Here is a 19,481-nt window from a genome sequence, read left to right on the forward strand (position 1 = left end):
TAGTCTTAATTTTTAAAACAGCAACCACAATTCATATTTATCTGTTTTTATTCATTTCAAAGAGACCGGTTCAAATACATTTTGTCAGATGAACATTTTGTAATATCTTTTTTTAATGAATAAAGCAAACTAATGAACATTGGAATTCATCCTAACAATTTTTGAACATCAATCTTTGATTAGGGTATATGAGTAATGCATGTACAACTGCATGGTATAACCCCAACAATTTCCTTCATCAGCAACTTATCACCACAAACTATACTATTATAACAGTATTACAACAACCTTAAATACAAATGTAAAGTAACTTTTTAGTTGTGTTTTACTGTTAATGTTTTTCAGTGATCCTCTGTACTCTGGCACTCGTCTATCAGTCATGTTGCTCTCTTCTCTGTCTGCCCTCTCCTGAATGTATTCCTGTAAATATGGTAAGTAATCAAATAAATTGTTAGTTGCAATCTTGCTTTGGGAAATATAATATGATTAAACTATACAAAATCTTTATTTTGGAAGAAACCATGGATAATAATACATTCTAAATAAAGTATACTTTATAAATGAGAACAAATGGGATCTCGGTCAAGGTAATTACTAATACATAACAATGCAATTGGACATTACCTTTACCATATACATCATTGTCAGCATGTCCATTTCTTCCAGAGGCCCATAGTGGTGTAAGTAACACTGTTCTGCAAGGTTTTTCACAGCTATAAGCATGCTACCCACTTCCTCAACCTGACAAGAGAGGTGTAGTGGAGGTTATTGTGACATTATTATTGGTTACTATTGGGTTAATGTCAAATGGATGTCATAAGGTGAATGCACCAATTTGTAAGTCGCTCTGGATAAGAGCGTCTGCTAAATGACTTAAATGTAAATGTAAATGTAAATGGTGGTGGTGCTCAGACCTGGTCTCGGGACTGGCCTTGGTGCATCATCAGGTTAATCTCAGTCTGTTTGTTTTTCTCCTTGGCTCTATCCCACTGGGTAAACAGTTCAGACAGCTCCCTGTTCCTCATCTCATCTGCCTCAGAGGGAAAGAAGACAACACAGTCTAACCTGGCCCCAGACAATTCATGAACCAAAACAAAACGGTTTATCATTAACACATATAGAGCACAATGTACATGCATTTCTAAGCATGTATTTGTATGTCTGACCAGCTTGTTGGTGTTGTGCTCCTGCTTCAGACTGTCCAGGCTGTGCTGGCCCTTCTCCAGCTCCTCCACCAGCTGTCCCAGGTGCTCCACCAGATCATGATGGGTGAGGGACAGGGTCTCAAGGCAATGGATGATGGTCATCACCAGGGAGTCTGCCCCTTACTCCAGGTGATCTACATTCACAGTCAGATAAGGAAACAAACATACGTATTGTATTGTACCTCACTCACAACATACACTGTATACTTTGTTAATTAATTGGAAAGAGCACTCAAATGTCTCAATATTTCTGCCAAACATTAGATTTCCAGATCCAGGTATAATTGATTCAACTAAAGGTCAAACAACTTAGTCTCTGGGAGGAAATCTAAAATGTTCATCATGTAGTCTTCATACATTTTGTGCTTGGTCACCTTATCCTTTAAATACTGCTGCCTGTAGGGGTTGGGGGGAAATATGTCAGGTAAAGAGGGTCCAAGATTTCAGGTGAGAATGATATGTCCAATGTCTCTCCAGATTTTCAGTGAGCTCCTCTTTCTGTTTCAGATCATTTCCTCGCTTCCTCGCTGCCTGGTACTTCTTCAGGGCCCGCCAGCACTGTTGAGATCATAAACCTAGGGGGAAAATTCAAGAGATCATGTACACATAAGCAGGTTACTACTGTATATATTGCTGATAAGGATTTGGCTCTCTTTCTATTTTAGGTTCTATTTTAAACCTATACAATATCTGTATAATTTCACCTGTCCGTGCTATTGAAATTCCTTCACTCATGGTGAGTGGTGTAACTCACCGCCTACTGTTTCAGCTATAGCCCTGCCCTCCTCTGTGCAAGGGCTTTGAATTCCTGCTGTTTCTGTGCCAGCTGACAATCCACTTCATCTCTGTAATGAGTTCATTCCTGTCTCCAGGACTCTGCTAGCGGCATACATGGGAAATGAGTTAAATTAGCTGTGTAATTAATACTTTAAATCTTTTATTTATGCTTTATGATCCCACTGCATTTCACCATCACTGGCCATAAGAATTATGCACATCAAATGTACAGTGCTGTGAACAAATATTTGCCCCCTTTCTAATTTTCTCTAGTTTTGCATATTTTTGATACTGAATGTAATCAGATCTTCAACCAAAACCTAATTTTAGACAAATGGAGACTGAGTGAACAAATAACACAAAAATGACATACTTATTTCATTTATCTCATAAACAAAGTTATGCAACACCCAATGCCCCTGTGTGTAAAAAAAAGTAATGGCCCCCTTACACTCAATAACTGGTTGTGCCAACTTTAGCTGAAATTACTTTAACCAAATGCTTCCTGTAGTTGTTGATCAGTCTCTCACATCGCTGTGAAGGAATTTTGGCCCACTCTTCCATGCAGAAGTGCTTTATCTTAGCGATGTGTGAGTTTTCACACATGAACTGCTGTTTCAACTCTTGCCACATCTCAATTGGGATTACAGCAGGTCTGGACTTTGCCAGGCATAATGGGACCCATCTCATCCAAAAAGGTATACTTTTGACTCATCTGTCCATAACATTCTTCCAGGAGTCTTGATGATCATCCAGGTGCTTCCAGGTGCTTTTTGGAAACCTTAATCAACTTTTTGGATGAGATTGTCATGTTTTGTCATTGGTTATCATGTCTTGTCTCTGTGCTTCCCTTCTATTCGTTTCCCTCTGCTGGTCTTATTAGGTTCTTTCCCTCTTTCTATCCCTCTCTTCCCCTCCCTCTCTCACTCTCTCGCTCTCTCTCCCTATCGTTCCGTTCCTGCTCCCAGCTGTTCCTCATTCTCCTAAACTACCTCATTTACTCTTTTCACACCTGTCCCCTATTTTGCCCTCTGATTAGAGCCACTATTTCTCCCTCTGTTTTCCGCTTCTGTCCTTGTCGGATCCTTGTATGATGTTCGCTGTTCTGTGTCCTTGTCTCGCCCTGTCGTGTTTTATCTTCTTCAGATGCTGCGTGTGAGCAGGTGTCTTAGTCTGCTACGGTCGGTGCCTTCCCGAAGCAACCTGCAGTCTATGGTCGAGTCTCCAGTCAGTCCTCGCTACTACGAGTGGATTTCAGTTTTTCCTGTTTTGTTTTCTCCTTGATATTTCCAGGATTATTCTTTTGTCATATACTGGAATAAAGACTCTGTTTTCGTTAAGTCGCTTTTGGGTCCTCATTCACCAGCATAACAGAAGGATCCGACCAAGAATGGACCCAGCGACTACGGATTCTCGTAACACTGCCGTCGAGATCCAGGGAGCAATGCTCGGCAGACACGAGCAGGAATTGTCTGCTGCTCGTCATGCCGTTGAGACCCTGGCCGCTCAGGTTTCCGACCTCTCAGGACAGTTTCAGAGTCTTCGTCTCGTGCCACCAGCTACTTCCTGGTCTTCCGAGTCTCCGGAACCTAGGGTTAATAACCCACCATGTTATTCTGGGCAGCCCACTGAGTGCCGCTCCTTTCTCACCCAGTGTGATATTGTGTTCTCTCTCCAACCCAACACATACTCAAGAGAGAGAGCTCGGATTGCTTACGTCATTTCACTCCTTACTGGTCGGGCTCGAGAGTGGGGCACAGCTATCTGGGAGGCAAGGGCTGAGTGTTCTAACAATTATCTGAACTTTAAAGAGGAGATGATACGGGTTTTTGATCGTTCAGTTTTTGGTAGGGAGGCTTCTAGGGCCCTGGCTTCCCTATGTCAAGGTGATCGATCCATAACGGATTACTCTATAGAGTTTCGCACTCTTGCTGCCTCTAGTGACTGGAACGAGCCGGCGTTGCTCGCTCGTTTTCTGAAGGGACTCCACGCTGAGGTTAAGGATGAGATTCTCTCCCGGGAGGTTCCTTCCAGTGTGGACTCTTGATTGCACTCGCCATCCGCATAGAACGACGGGTAGATCTTCGTCACCGAGCTCGTGGAAGAGAGCTCGCGTTAACGGTGTTCCCCCTCTCCGCATCGCAACCATCTCCTTCCTCCGGCTCAGAGACTGAGCCCATGCAGCTGGGAGGTATTCGCATCTCGACTAAGGAGAGGGAACGGAGGATCACCAACCGCCTTTGCCTCTATTGCGGTTCTGCTGGACATTTTGTCAATTCATGTCCAGTAAAAGCCAGAGCTCATCAGTAAGCGGAGGGCTACTGGTGAGCGCTACTACTCAGGTCTCTCCATCAAGATCCTGTACTACTATGTCGGTCCATCTACGCTGGACCGGTTCGGCTGCTTCATGCAGTGCCTTGATAGACTCTGGGGCTGAGGGTTGTTTTATGGACGAAGCATGGGCTCGGAAACATGACATTCCTCTCAGACAGTTAGGGAAGCCCACGCCCATGTTCGCCTTAGATGGTAGTCTTCTCCCCAGTATCAGATATGAGACACTACCTTTAACCCTCACAGTATCTGGTAACCACAGTGAGACCATTTCCTTTTTGATTTTTCGTTCACCTTTTACACCTGTTGTTTTGGGTCATCCCTGGCTAGTATGTCATAATCCTTCTATTAATTGGTCTAGTAATTCTATCCTATCCTGGAACGTTTCTTGTCATGTGAAGTGTTTAATGTCTGCTATCCCTCCTGTTTCTTCTGTCCCCTCTTCTCAGGAGGAACCTGGTGATTTGACAGGAGTGCCGGAGGAATATCATGATCTGCGCACGGTCTTCAGTCGGTCCAGAGCCAACTCCCTTCCTCCTCACCGGTCGTATGATTGTAGTATTGATCTCCTTCCGGGGACCACTCCCCCTCGGGGTAGACTATACTCTCTGTCGGCTCCCGAACGTAAGGCTCTCGAGGATTATTTGTCTGTTTCTCTCGACGCCGGCACCGTTGTGCCTTCTTCCTCTCCCGCCGGAGCGGGGGTTTTTTTGTTAAGAAGAAGGACGGTACTCTGCGCCCCTGCGTGGATTATCGAGGGCTGAATGACATAACGGTTAAGAATCGTTATCCGCTTCCCCTTATGTCGTCAGCCTTCGAGATTCTGCAGGGAGCCAGGTTCTTTACTAAGTTGGACCTTCGTAACGCTTACCATCTCGTGCGCATCAGAGAGGGGGACGAGTGGAAAACGGCGTTTAACACTCCGTTAGGGCATTTTGAGTACCGGGTTCTGCCGTTCGGTCTCGCTAATGCTCCAGCTGTTTTTCAGGCATTAGTTAATGATGTACTGAGAGACATGCTGAACATCTTTGTTTTTGTCTACCTTGACGATATCCTGATTTTTTCACCGTCACTCGAGATTCATGTTCAGCACGTTCGACGTGTACTCCAACGCCTTTTAGAGAATTGTCTCTACGTGAAGGCTGAGAAGTGCGCCTTTCATGTCTCCTCTGTCACATTTCTCGGTTCTGTTATTTCCGCTGAAGGCATTCAGATGGATCCCGCTAAGGTCCAGGCTGTCAGTGATTGGCCCGTTCCAAGGTCACGTGTCGAGTTGCAGCGCTTTCTAGGTTTCGCTAATTTCTATCGGCGTTTCATTCGTAATTTCGGTCAAGTTGCTGCCCCTCTCACAGCTCTTACTTCTGTCAAGACGTGCTTTAAGTGGTCCGGTTCCGCCCAGGGAGCTTTTGATCTCCTCAAGAAGCGTTTTACATCCGCTCCTATCCTTGTTACTCCTGATGTCACTAAACAATTCATTGTCGAGGTTGACGCTTCAGAGGTGGGCGTGGGAGCCATTCTATCCCAGCGCTTCCAGTCTGACGATAAGGTCCATCCTTGCGCTTATTTTTCTCATCGCCTGTCGCCATCGGAACGCAACTATGATGTGGGTAACCGCGAACTGCTCGCCATCCGCTTAGCCCTAGGCGAATGGCGACAGTGGTTGGAGGGGGCGACCGTTCCTTTTGTCGTTTGGACTGACCATAAGAACCTTGAGTACATCCGTTCTGCCAAACGACTTAATGCACGTCAAGCTCGTTGGGCGTTGTTTTTCGCTCGTTTCGAGTTCGTGATTTCTTATCGCCCGGGTAATAAGAACACCAAGCCTGATGCCTTATCCCGTCTCTTTAGTTCTTCTGTGGCTTCTACCGATCCCGAGGGGATTCTTCCTGATGGGCGTGTTGTCGGGTTGACTGTCTGGGGAATTGAGAGACAGGTTAAGCAAGCACTCACTCACACTGCGTCGCCGCGCTTGTCCTAGTAACCTTCTTTTCGTTCCTGTTTCTACTCGTCTGGCTGTTCTTCAGTGGGCTCACTCTGCCAAGTTAGCTGGCCACCCCGGCGTTCGGGGTACACTTGCTTCTATTCGCCAGCGGTTTTGGTGGCCTACTCAGGAGCGTGACACGCGCTGTTTCGTGGCTGCTTGTTCGGACTGCGCGCAGACTAAGTCAGGTAACTCTCCTCCTGCCGGTCGTCTCAGACCGCTTCCCATTCCTTCTCGACCATGGTCTCACATCGCCTTAGACTTCATTACCGGTCTGCCTTCGTTTGCGGGGAAGACTGTGATTCTTACGGTTGTCGATAGGTTCTCTAAGGCGGCACATTTCATTCCCCTCGCTAAGCTTCCTTCCGCTAAGGAGACGGCACAAATCATCATTGAGAATGTGTTCAGAATTCATGGCCTCCCGTTAGACGCCGTTTCAGACAGAGGTCCGCAATTCACGTCACAGTTTTGGAGGGAGTTCTGTCGTTTGATTGGTGCTTCTGTCAGTCTCTCTTCCGGTTTTCATCCCCAGTCTAACGGTCAAGCAGAAAGGGCCAATCAGACGATTGGTCGCATATTACGCAGCCTTTCTTTTAGAAACCCTGCGTCTTGGGCAGAACAGCTCCCCTGGGCAGAATACGCTCACAACTCGCTTCCTTCGTCTGCTACCGGGCTATCTCCGTTTCAGAGTAGTCTGGGGTACCAGCCTCCTCTGTTCTCGTCCCAGCTCGCCGAGTCCAGCGTTCCCTCCGCTCAGGCGTTTGTCCAACGTTGTGAGCGCACCTGGAGGAGGGTGAGGTCTGCACTTTGCCGTTACAGGGCGCAGACTGTGAGAGCCGCCAATAAACGTAGGATTAAGAGTCCTAGGTATTGTCGCGGCCAGAGAGTGTGGCTTTCCACTCGTAACCTTCCCCTTACGACAGCTTCTCGCAAGTTGACTCCGCGGTTCATTGGTCCGTTCCGTGTCTCCCAGGTTGTCAATCCTGTCGCTGTGCGACTGCTTCTTCCGCGACATCTTCGTCGCGTCCACCCTGTCTTCCATGTCTCCTGTGTCAAGCCCTTTCTTCGCGCCCCCGTTCGTCTCCCCCCGTCCTTGTCGAGGGCGCACCTATTTACAAGGTACGAAAGATCATGGACATGCGTTCTCGGGGACGTGGTCACCAGTACTTAGTGGATTGGGAGGGTTACGGTCCTGAGGAGAGGAGTTGGGTTCCATCTCGGGACGTGCTGGACCGTTCGCTGATTGATGATTTCCTCCGTTGCCGCCAGGGTTCCTCCTCGAGTGCGCCAGGAGGCGCTCGGTGAGTGGGGGGGTACTGTCATGTTTTGTCATTGGTTATCATGTCTTGTCTCTGTGCTTCCCTTCTATTCGTTTCCCTCTGCTGGTCTTATTAGGTTCTTTCCCTCTTTCTATCCCTCTCTTCCCCTCCCTCTCTCCCTCTCTCGCTCTCTCTCCCTATCGTTCCGTTCCTGCTCCCAGCTGTTCCTCATTCTCCTAAACTACCTCATTTACTCTTTTCACACCTGTCCCCTATTTTGCCCTCTGATTAGAGCCACTATTTCTCCCTCTGTTTTCCGCTTCTGTCCTTGTCGGATCCTTGTATGATGTTCGCTGTTCTGTGTCCTTGTCTCGCCCTGTCGTGTTTTATCTTCTTCAGATGCTGCGTGTGAGCAGGTGTCTTAGTCTGCTACGGTCGGTGCCTTCCCGAAGCAACCTGCAGTCTATGGTCGAGTCTCCAGTCAGTCCTCGCTACTACGAGTGGATTTCAGTTTTTCCTGTTTTGTTTTCTCCTTGATATTTCCAGGATTATTCTTTTGTCATATACTGGAATAAAGACTCTGTTTTCGTTAAGTCGCTTTTGGGTCCTCATTCACCAGCATAACAGAAGGATCCGACCAAGAATGGACCCAGCGACTACGGATTCTCGTAACACTGCCGTCGAGATCCAGGGAGCAATGCTCGGCAGACACGAGCAGGAATTGTCTGCTGCTCGTCATGCCGTTGAGACCCTGGCCGCTCAGGTTTCCGACCTCTCAGGACAGTTTCAGAGTCTTCGTCTCGTGCCACCAGCTACTTCCTGGTCTTCCGAGTCTCCGGAACCTAGGGTTAATAACCCACCATGTTATTCTGGGCAGCCCACTGAGTGCCGCTCCTTTCTCACCCAGTGTGATATTGTGTTCTCTCTCCAACCCAACACATACTCAAGAGAGAGAGCTCGGATTGCTTACGTCATTTCACTCCTTACTGGTCGGGCTCGAGAGTGGGGCACAGCTATCTGGGAGGCAAGGGCTGAGTGTTCTAACAATTATCTGAACTTTAAAGAGGAGATGATACGGGTTTTTGATCGTTCAGTTTTTGGTAGGGAGGCTTCTAGGGCCCTGGCTTCCCTATGTCAAGGTGATCGATCCATAACGGATTACTCTATAGAGTTTCGCACTCTTGCTGCCTCTAGTGACTGGAACGAGCCGGCGTTGCTCGCTCGTTTTCTGAAGGGACTCCACGCTGAGGTTAAGGATGAGATTCTCTCCCGGGAGGTTCCTTCCAGTGTGGACTCCTTGATTGCACTCGCCATCCGCATAGAACGACGGGTAGATCTTCGTCACCGAGCTCGTGGAAGAGAGCTCGCGTTAACGGTGTTCCCCTCTCCGCATCGCAACCATCTCCTTCCTCCGGCTCAGAGACTGAGCCCATGCAGCTGGGAGGTATTCGCATCTCGACTAAGGAGAGGGAACGGAGGATCACCAACCGCCTTTGCCTCTATTGCGGTTCTGCTGGACATTTTGTCAATTCATGTCCAGTAAAAGCCAGAGCTCATCAGTAAGCGGAGGGCTACTGGTGAGCGCTACTACTCAGGTCTCTCCATCAAGATCCTGTACTACTATGTCGGTCCATCTACGCTGGACCGGTTCGGCTGCTTCATGCAGTGCCTTGATAGACTCTGGGGCTGAGGGTTGTTTTATGGACGAAGCATGGGCTCGGAAACATGACATTCCTCTCAGACAGTTAGGGAAGCCCACGCCCATGTTCGCCTTAGATGGTAGTCTTCTCCCCAGTATCAGATATGAGACACTACCTTTAACCCTCACAGTATCTGGTAACCACAGTGAGACCATTTCCTTTTTGATTTTTCGTTCACCTTTTACACCTGTTGTTTTGGGTCATCCCTGGCTAGTATGTCATAATCCTTCTATTAATTGGTCTAGTAATTCTATCCTATCCTGGAACGTTTCTTGTCATGTGAAGTGTTTAATGTCTGCTATCCCTCCTGTTTCTTCTGTCCCCTCTTCTCAGGAGGAACCTGGTGATTTGACAGGAGTGCCGGAGGAATATCATGATCTGCGCACGGTCTTCAGTCGGTCCAGAGCCAACTCCCTTCCTCCTCACCGGTCGTATGATTGTAGTATTGATCTCCTTCCGGGGACCACTCCCCCTCGGGGTAGACTATACTCTCTGTCGGCTCCCGAACGTAAGGCTCTCGAGGATTATTTGTCTGTTTCTCTCGACGCCGGCACCGTTGTGCCTTCTTCCTCTCCCGCCGGAGCGGGGTTTTTTTGTTAAGAAGAAGGACGGTACTCTGCGCCCCTGCGTGGATTATCGAGGGCTGAATGACATAACGGTTAAGAATCGTTATCCGCTTCCCCTTATGTCGTCAGCCTTCGAGATTCTGCAGGGAGCCAGGTTCTTTACTAAGTTGGACCTTCGTAACGCTTACCATCTCGTGCGCATCAGAGAGGGGGACGAGTGGAAAACGGCGTTTAACACTCCGTTAGGGCATTTTGAGTACCGGGTTCTGCCGTTTGGTCTCGCTAATGCTCCAGCTGTTTTTCAGGCATTAGTTAATGATGTACTGAGAGACATGCTGAACATCTTTGTTTTTGTCTACCTTGACGATATCCTGATTTTTTCACCGTCACTCGAGATTCATGTTCAGCACGTTCGACGTGTACTCCAACGCCTTTTAGAGAATTGTCTCTACGTGAAGGCTGAGAAGTGCGCCTTTCATGTCTCCTCTGTCACATTTCTCGGTTCTGTTATTTCCGCTGAAGGCATTCAGATGGATCCCGCTAAGGTCCAGGCTGTCAGTGATTGGCCCGTTCCAAGGTCACGTGTCGAGTTGCAGCGCTTTCTAGGTTTCGCTAATTTCTATCGGCGTTTCATTCGTAATTTCGGTCAAGTTGCTGCCCCTCTCACAGCTCTTACTTCTGTCAAGACGTGCTTTAAGTGGTCCGGTTCCGCCCAGGGAGCTTTTGATCTCCTCAAGAAGCGTTTTACATCCGCTCCTATCCTTGTTACTCCTGATGTCACTAAACAATTCATTGTCGAGGTTGACGCTTCAGAGGTGGGCGTGGGAGCCATTCTATCCCAGCGCTTCCAGTCTGACGATAAGGTCCATCCTTGCGCTTATTTTTCTCATCGCCTGTCGCCATCGGAACGCAACTATGATGTGGGTAACCGCGAACTGCTCGCCATCCGCTTAGCCCTAGGCGAATGGCGACAGTGGTTGGAGGGGGCGACCGTTCCTTTTGTCGTTTGGACTGACCATAAGAACCTTGAGTACATCCGTTCTGCCAAACGACTTAATGCACGTCAAGCTCGTTGGGCGTTGTTTTTCGCTCGTTTCGAGTTCGTGATTTCTTATCGCCCGGGTAATAAGAACACCAAGCCTGATGCCTTATCCCGTCTCTTTAGTTCTTCTGTGGCTTCTACCGATCCCGAGGGGATTCTTCCTGATGGGCGTGTTGTCGGGTTGACTGTCTGGGGAATTGAGAGACAGGTTAAGCAAGCACTCACTCACACTGCGTCGCCGCGCGCTTGTCCTAGTAACCTTCTTTTCGTTCCTGTTTCTACTCGTCTGGCTGTTCTTCAGTGGGCTCACTCTGCCAAGTTAGCTGGCCACCCCGGCGTTCGGGGTACACTTGCTTCTATTCGCCAGCGGTTTTGGTGGCCTACTCAGGAGCGTGACACGCGCCGTTTCGTGGCTGCTTGTTCGGACTGCGCGCAGACTAAGTCAGGTAACTCTCCTCCTGCCGGTCGTCTCAGACCGCTTCCCATTCCTTCTCGACCATGGTCTCACATCGCCTTAGACTTCATTACCGGTCTGCCTTCGTCTGCGGGGAAGACTGTGATTCTTACGGTTGTCGATAGGTTCTCTAAGGCGGCACATTTCATTCCCCTCGCTAAGCTTCCTTCCGCTAAGGAGACGGCACAAATCATCATTGAGAATGTGTTCAGAATTCATGGCCTCCCGTTAGACGCCGTTTCAGACAGAGGTCCGCAATTCACGTCACAGTTTTGGAGGGAGTTCTGTCGTTTGATTGGTGCTTCCGTCAGTCTCTCTTCCGGTTTTCATCCCCAGTCTAACGGTCAAGCAGAAAGGGCCAATCAGACGATTGGTCGCATATTACGCAGCCTTTCTTTTAGAAACCCTGCGTCTTGGGCAGAACAGCTCCCCTGGGCAGAATACGCTCACAACTCGCTTCCTTCGTCTGCTACCGGGCTATCTCCGTTTCAGAGTAGTCTGGGGTACCAGCCTCCTCTGTTCTCGTCCCAGCTTGCCGAGTCCAGCGTTCCCTCCGCTCAAGCGTTTGTCCAACGTTGTGAGCGCACCTGGAGGAGGGTGAGGTCTGCACTTTGCCGTTACAGGGCGCAGACTGTGAGAGCCGCCAATAAACGTAGGATTAAGAGTCCTAGGTATTGTCGCGGCCAGAGAGTGTGGCTTTCCACTCGTAACCTTCCCCTTACGACAGCTTCTCGTAAGTTGACTCCGCGGTTCATTGGTCCGTTCCGTGTCTCCCAGGTTGTCAATCCTGTCGCTGTGCGACTGCTTCTTCCGCGACATCTTCGTCGCGTCCACCCTGTCTTCCATGTCTCCTGTGTCAAGCCCTTTCTTCGCGCCCCCGTTCGTCTCCCCCCCCGTCCTTGTCGAGGGCGCACCTATTTACAAGGTACGAAAGATCATGGACATGCGTTCTCGGGGACGTGGTCACCAGTACTTAGTGGATTGGGAGGGTTACGGTCCTGAGGAGAGGAGTTGGGTTCCATCTCGGGACGTGCTGGACCGTTCGCTGATTGATGATTTCCTCCGTTGCCGCCAGGTTCCTCCTCGAGTGCGCCAGGAGGCGCTCGGTGAGTGGGGGGTACTGTCATGTTTTGTCATTGGTTATCATGTCTTGTCTCTGTGCTTTCCTTCTGTTCGTTTCCCTCTGCTGGTCTTATTAGGTTCTTTCCCTCTTTCTATCCCTCTCTTCCCCTCCCCTCTCCTCTCTCTCGCTCTCTCTCCCTATCGTTCCGTTCCTGCTCCCAGCTGTTCCTCATTCTCCTAAACTCACTCATTTACTCTTTTCACACCTGTCCCCTATTTTGCCCTCTGATTAGAGCCACTATTTCTCCCTCTGTTTTCCGCTTCTGTCCTTGTCGGATCCTTGTATGATGTTCGCTGTTCTGTGTCCTTGTCTCGCCCTGTCGTGTTTTATCTTCTTCAGATGCTGCGTGTGAGCAGGTGTCTTAGTCTGCTACGGTCGGTGCCTTCCCGAAGCAACCTGCAGTCTATGGTCGAGTCTCCAGTCAGTCCTCGCTACTACGAGTGGATTTCAGTTTTTCCTGTTTTGTTTTCTCCTTGATATTTCCAGGATTATTCTTTTGTCATATACTGGAATAAAGACTCTGTTTTCGTTAAGTCGCTTTTGGGTCCTCATTCACCAGCATAACAGAAGGATCCGACCAAGAATGGACCCAGCGACTACGGATTCTCGTAACACTGCCGTCGAGATCCAGGGAGCAATGCTCGGCAGACACGAGCAGGAATTGTCTGCTGCTCGTCATGCCGTTGAGACCCTGGCCGCTCAGGTTTCCGACCTCTCAGGACAGTTTCAGAGTCTTCGTCTCGTGCCACCAGCTACTTCCTGGTCTTCCGAGTCTCCGGAACCTAGGGTTAATAACCCACCATGTTATTCTGGGCAGCCCACTGAGTGCCGCTCCTTTCTCACCCAGTGTGATATTGTGTTCTCTCTCCAACCCAACACATACTCAGAGAGAGAGCTCGGATTGCTTACGTCATTTCACTCCTTACTGGTCGGGCTCGAGAGTGGGGCACAGCTATCTGGGAGGCAAGGGCTGAGTGTTCTAACAATTATCTGAACTTTAAAGAGGAGATGATACGGGTTTTTGATCGTTCAGTTTTTGGTAGGGAGGCTTCTAGGGCCCTGGCTTCCCTATGTCAAGGTGATCGATCCATAACGGATTACTCTATAGAGTTTCGCACTCTTGCTGCCTCTAGTGACTGGAACGAGCCGGCGTTGCTCGCTCGTTTTCTGAAGGGACTCCACGCTGAGGTTAAGGATGAGATTCTCTCCCGGGAGGTTCCTTCCAGTGTGGACTCCTTGATTGCACTCGCCATCCGCATAGAACGACGGGTAGATCTTCGTCACCGAGCTCGTGGAAGAGAGCTCGCGTTAACGGTGTTCCCCCTCTCCGCATCGCAACCATCTCCTTCCTCCGGCTCAGAGACTGAGCCCATGCAGCTGGGAGGTATTCGCATCTCGACTAAGGAGAGGGAACGGAGGATCACCAACCGCCTTTGCCTCTATTGCGGTTCTGCTGGACATTTTGTCAATTCATGTCCAGTAAAAGCCAGAGCTCATCAGTAAGCGGAGGGCTACTGGTGAGCGCTACTACTCAGGTCTCTCCATCAAGATCCTGTACTACTATGTCGGTCCATCTACGCTGGACCGGTTCGGCTGCTTCATGCAGTGCCTTGATAGACTCTGGGGCTGAGGGTTGTTTTATGGACGAAGCATGGGCTCGGAAACATGACATTCCTCTCAGACAGTTAGGGAAGCCCACGCCCATGTTCGCCTTAGATGGTAGTCTTCTCCCCAGTATCAGATATGAGACACTACCTTTAACCCTCACAGTATCTGGTAACCACAGTGAGACCATTTCCTTTTTGATTTTTCGTTCACCTTTTACACCTGTTGTTTTGGGTCATCCCTGGCTAGTATGTCATAATCCTTCTATTAATTGGTCTAGTAATTCTATCCTATCCTGGAACGTTTCTTGTCATGTGAAGTGTTTAATGTCTGCTATCCCTCCTGTTTCTTCTGTCCCCTCTTCTCAGGAGGAACCTGGTGATTTGACAGGAGTGCCGGAGGAATATCATGATCTGCGCACGGTCTTCAGTCGGTCCAGAGCCAACTCCCTTCCTCCTCACCGGTCGTATGATTGTAGTATTGATCTCCTTCCGGGGACCACTCCCCCTCGGGGTAGACTATACTCTCTGTCGGCTCCCGAACGTAAGGCTCTCGAGGATTATTTGTCTGTTTCTCTCGACGCCGGCACCGTTGTGCCTTCTTCCTCTCCCGCCGGAGCGGGGTTTTTTTGTTAAGAAGAAGGACGGTACTCTGCGCCCCTGCGTGGATTATCGAGGGCTGAATGACATAACGGTTAAGAATCGTTATCCGCTTCCCCTTATGTCGTCAGCCTTCGAGATTCTGCAGGGAGCCAGGTTCTTTACTAAGTTGGACCTTCGTAACGCTTACCATCTCGTGCGCATCAGAGAGGGGGACGAGTGGAAAACGGCGTTTAACACTCCGTTAGGGCATTTTGAGTACCGGGTTCTGCCGTTCGGTCTCGCTAATGCTCCAGCTGTTTTTCAGGCATTAGTTAATGATGTACTGAGAGACATGCTGAACATCTTTGTTTTTGTCTACCTTGACGATATCCTGATTTTTTCACCGTCACTCGAGATTCATGTTCAGCACGTTCGACGTGTACTCCAACGCCTTTTAGAGAATTGTCTCTACGTGAAGGCTGAGAAGTGCGCCTTTCATGTCTCCTCTGTCACATTTCTCGGTTCTGTTATTTCCGCTGAAGGCATTCAGATGGATCCCGCTAAGGTCCAGGCTGTCAGTGATTGGCCCGTTCCAAGGTCACGTGTCGAGTTGCAGCGCTTTCTAGGTTTCGCTAATTTCTATCGGCGTTTCATTCGTAATTTCGGTCAAGTTGCTGCCCCTCTCACAGCTCTTACTTCTGTCAAGACGTGCTTTAAGTGGTCCGGTTCCGCCCAGGGAGCTTTTGATCTCCTCAAGAAGCGTTTTACATCCGCTCCTATCCTTGTTACTCCTGATGTCACTAAACAATTCATTGTCGAGGTTGACGCTTCAGAGGTGGGCGTGGGAGCCATTCTATCCCAGCGCTTCCAGTCTGACGATAAGGTCCATCCTTGCGCTTATTTTTCTCATCGCCTGTCGCCATCGGAACGCAACTATGATGTGGGTAACCGCGAACTGCTCGCCATCCGCTTAGCCCTAGGCGAATGGCGACAGTGGTTGGAGGGGGCGACCGTTCCTTTTGTCGTTTGGACTGACCATAAGAACCTTGAGTACATCCGTTCTGCCAAACGACTTAATGCACGTCAAGCTCGTTGGGCGTTGTTTTTCGCTCGTTTCGAGTTCGTGATTTCTTATCGCCCGGGTAATAAGAACACCAAGCCTGATGCCTTATCCCGTCTCTTTAGTTCTTCTGTGGCTTCTACCGATCCCGAGGGGATTCTTCCTGATGGGCGTGTTGTCGGGTTGACTGTCTGGGGAATTGAGAGACAGGTTAAGCAAGCACTCACTCACACTGCGTCGCCGCGCGCTTGTCCTAGTAACCTTCTTTTCGTTCCTGTTTCTACTCGTCTGGCTGTTCTTCAGTGGGCTCACTCTGCCAAGTTAGCTGGCCACCCCGGCGTTCGGGGTACACTTGCTTCTATTCGCCAGCGGTTTTGGTGGCCTACTCAGGAGCGTGACACGCGCCGTTTCGTGGCTGCTTGTTCGGACTGCGCGCAGACTAAGTCAGGTAACTCTCCTCCTGCCGGTCGTCTCAGACCGCTTCCCATTCCTTCTCGACCATGGTCTCACATCGCCTTAGACTTCATTACCGGTCTGCCTTCGTTTGCGGGGAAGACTGTGATTCTTACGGTTGTCGATAGGTTCTCTAAGGCGGCACATTTCATTCCCCTCGCTAAGCTTCCTTCCGCTAAGGAGACGGCACAAATCATCATTGAGAATGTGTTCAGAATTCATGGCCTCCCGTTAGACGCCGTTTCAGACAGAGGTCCGCAATTCACGTCACAGTTTTGGAGGGAGTTCTGTCGTTTGATTGGTGCTTCTGTCAGTCTCTCTTCCGGTTTTCATCCCCAGTCTAACGGTCAAGCAGAAAGGGCCAATCAGACGATTGGTCGCATATTACGCAGCCTTTCTTTTAGAAACCCTGCGTCTTGGGCAGAACAGCTCCCCTGGGCAGAATACGCTCACAACTCGCTTCCTTCGTCTGCTACCGGGCTATCTCCGTTTCAGAGTAGTCTGGGGTACCAGCCTCCTCTGTTCTCGTCCCAGCTCGCCGAGTCCAGCGTTCCCTCCGCTCAGGCGTTTGTCCAACGTTGTGAGCGCACCTGGAGGAGGGTGAGGTCTGCACTTTGCCGTTACAGGGCGCAGACTGTGAGAGCCGCCAATAAACGTAGGATTAAGAGTCCTAGGTATTGTCGCGGCCAGAGAGTGTGGCTTTCCACTCGTAACCTTCCCCTTACGACAGCTTCTCGCAAGTTGACTCCGCGGTTCATTGGTCCGTTCCGTGTCTCCCAGGTTGTCAATCCTGTCGCTGTGCGACTGCTTCTTCCGCGACATCTTCGTCGCGTCCACCCTGTCTTCCATGTCTCCTGTGTCAAGCCCTTTCTTCGCGCCCCCGTTCGTCTCCCCCCCCCCGTCCTTGTCGAGGGCGCACCTATTTACAAGGTACGAAAGATCATGGACATGCGTTCTCGGGGACGTGGTCACCAGTACTTAGTGGATTGGGAGGGTTACGGTCCTGAGGAGAGGAGTTGGGTTCCATCTCGGGACGTGCTGGACCGTTCGCTGATTGATGATTTCCTCCGTTGCCGCCAGGGTTCCTCCTCGAGTGCGCCAGGAGGCGCTCGGTGAGTGGGGGGGTACTGTCATGTTTTGTCATTGGTTATCATGTCTTGTCTCTGTGCTTCCCTTCTATTCGTTTCCCTCTGCTGGTCTTATTAGGTTCTTTCCCTCTTTCTATCCCTCTCTTCCCCTCCCTCTCTCCCTCTCTCGCTCTCTCTCCCTATCGTTCCGTTCCTGCTCCCAGCTGTTCCTCATTCTCCTAAACTACCTCATTTACTCTTTTCACACCTGTCCCCTATTTTGCCCTCTGATTAGAGCCACTATTTCTCCCTCTGTTTTCCGCTTCTGTCCTTGTCGGATCCTTGTATGATGTTCGCTGTTCTGTGTCCTTGTCTCGCCCTGTCGTGTTTTATCTTCTTCAGATGCTGCGTGTGAGCAGGTGTCTTAGTCTGCTACGGTCGGTGCCTTCCCGAAGCAACCTGCAGTCTATGGTCGAGTCTCCAGTCAGTCCTCGCTACTACGAGTGGATTTCCGTTTTTCCTGTTTTGTTTTCTCCTTGATATTTCCAGGATTATTCTTTTGTCATATACTGGAATAAAGACTCTGTTTTCGTTAAGTCGCTTTTGGGTCCTCATTCACCAGCATAACAGAGATGGGTGCCGTTATATCTGGCAAAAACCAAACACTGCATTCCACAGAAAGAACCTCATACCAACGGTTAAGCATGGTGGTGGTAGTGCGATGGTTTGGGGATGCTTTTCTGCCTCAGGACCTGGACGACTAGCCTTACTAGAATGAACCATGCTGCTCTGTATCAGAGTATTCTACAGGAGAATTTCAGGCCATTCGACTGTGAGCTGAAGCTGATGTGCAGCTGGGTCATGCAGCAACAAATGATCAAAAACATACAATCAAGTCTACATGAAAATTGTTAAAAAGCAACACATTTGAAGTTTTGGAATGGCCTAGTCACATTCCTGACCTAATCCCAATTGATATGTGTCAGGACTTGAAACGAGCAGTTTATGCTTGAATACTTTACTGAGTTAAAATAGTTCTGCATGCAAGAGTGGGCCAAAATTCATCCACAGTGATGTGAGAGACTGATCAACAACTACAGGAAGCATTTGGTTGCAGTCATTGCAGCTAAATATGGCACAACCAGTTATTGTAAGTAGCAATTATTTCTTTACACAGGGGAATTGGGTGTTGCATAACTTTGTTAATTAAATTAATAAAATAAGTATGCATTTTGTTTTTATTTGTAAACTCAGGTTCCCTTTCTCTTATAATAGGCTTTGGTTGAAGATCTGATACCATTCAGTATCAAAATATGCAAAAATAGAGAAAATCACAAAAGGGCAAATACTGTTTCATGGCACTGACTTATGTTTTTTGTGCAAATAAGATCTAATTAGAAATACTTACCTCTTATAACAGGTGTGTGATTGGCATTTTCATCTCTATTTCAGGGGGAATATATAATTCAAGCGTTTAATGGCGGTGTAGTGCTAAAATTCTTATTCCATTACAAACTTAATTTAAGCTGCATAATTGTGCAATATAATTTAAATGCAAATCATGATGCATCCAATTCTCATGGGCCTACGATATGATTAGACCTATCAATAAACGTTTATCATGACATAAGGATTGTGGCCCAATGGTAGGCAAACCTCTAAGGGATTTGCAAAGCTAAACAGATGAGCTATCATGCATAATGCATACGATTATAAAAGTTGATTGTTACATACCTAGTTTACTCAAATTGCGTTACAAAAATGTTTTTCATTCTGTTTTCCACTTGCAGTTTAATCGGAGGGTAGTTTTTATTTATAAAAGGAAGAGTCCGTATTTGTAGGTGTTGCAACTGAACTCCGTTAAGTTTATAAAACTTAGCACTTGCACTTGTTGTGTTCCTGAAAGAATGGTTCCATGCACACGAACAAGAGAGCGACAAAGGTCTTTCCGGATTTGGGTGTACAACTGAACTTGTGTTACATGTTGCCCGGGAACCAGAGGGGAGGCAAGAGGGAATGCAAGGGGAGCGTTCTGCGATGTCATAGCAACTGCGGGGAGGCGTTCAATTTCACAGATGGAAAGCAAGTGGAATGTACTCCATAAAATGCATACTTGCCTTGATAAGTTGTTGACGGACATTGAGAAATAGTTTGTGTTTGCAATCTAGATAGAACAATTATTATACATTTCATTTTGAAAATATAGATATCCGCATGCATGGTCAATAATTGTTAGGTATCCAACCAGCTTGATCAGCACCAGCATTTTCTTGATCC

At 48.6% G+C, this 19,481-nt stretch overlaps 2 long non-coding RNA genes across 2 annotated transcripts; both read right to left on the reverse strand.

Moving 5' to 3' along the window:
• Window positions 1-74: 74 nt before the first annotated feature.
• LOC124001320 lies at window positions 75-1,767 on the reverse strand. Its single transcript, XR_006832770.1, has 5 exons — window positions 1,580-1,767; window positions 1,167-1,339; window positions 915-1,030; window positions 625-741; window positions 75-420 (listed from the first exon to the last, which is right to left on the reverse strand). It is a non-coding gene; the product is annotated as an uncharacterized LOC124001320 (long non-coding RNA).
• Window positions 1,768-1,986: 219 nt separating this feature from the next.
• Window positions 1,987-19,125, reverse strand: LOC124001818. Its single transcript, XR_006832862.1, has 3 exons — window positions 18,939-19,125; window positions 18,613-18,647; window positions 1,987-2,084 (listed from the first exon to the last, which is right to left on the reverse strand). It is a non-coding gene; the product is annotated as an uncharacterized LOC124001818 (long non-coding RNA).
• Between the last annotated feature and the right edge of the window lie 356 nt (window positions 19,126-19,481).

Source organism: Oncorhynchus gorbuscha, linkage group LG17 (genome assembly GCF_021184085.1).
Source record: "Oncorhynchus gorbuscha isolate QuinsamMale2020 ecotype Even-year linkage group LG17, OgorEven_v1.0, whole genome shotgun sequence".
NCBI classification, from domain to species: domain Eukaryota; kingdom Metazoa; phylum Chordata; class Actinopteri; order Salmoniformes; family Salmonidae; genus Oncorhynchus; species Oncorhynchus gorbuscha.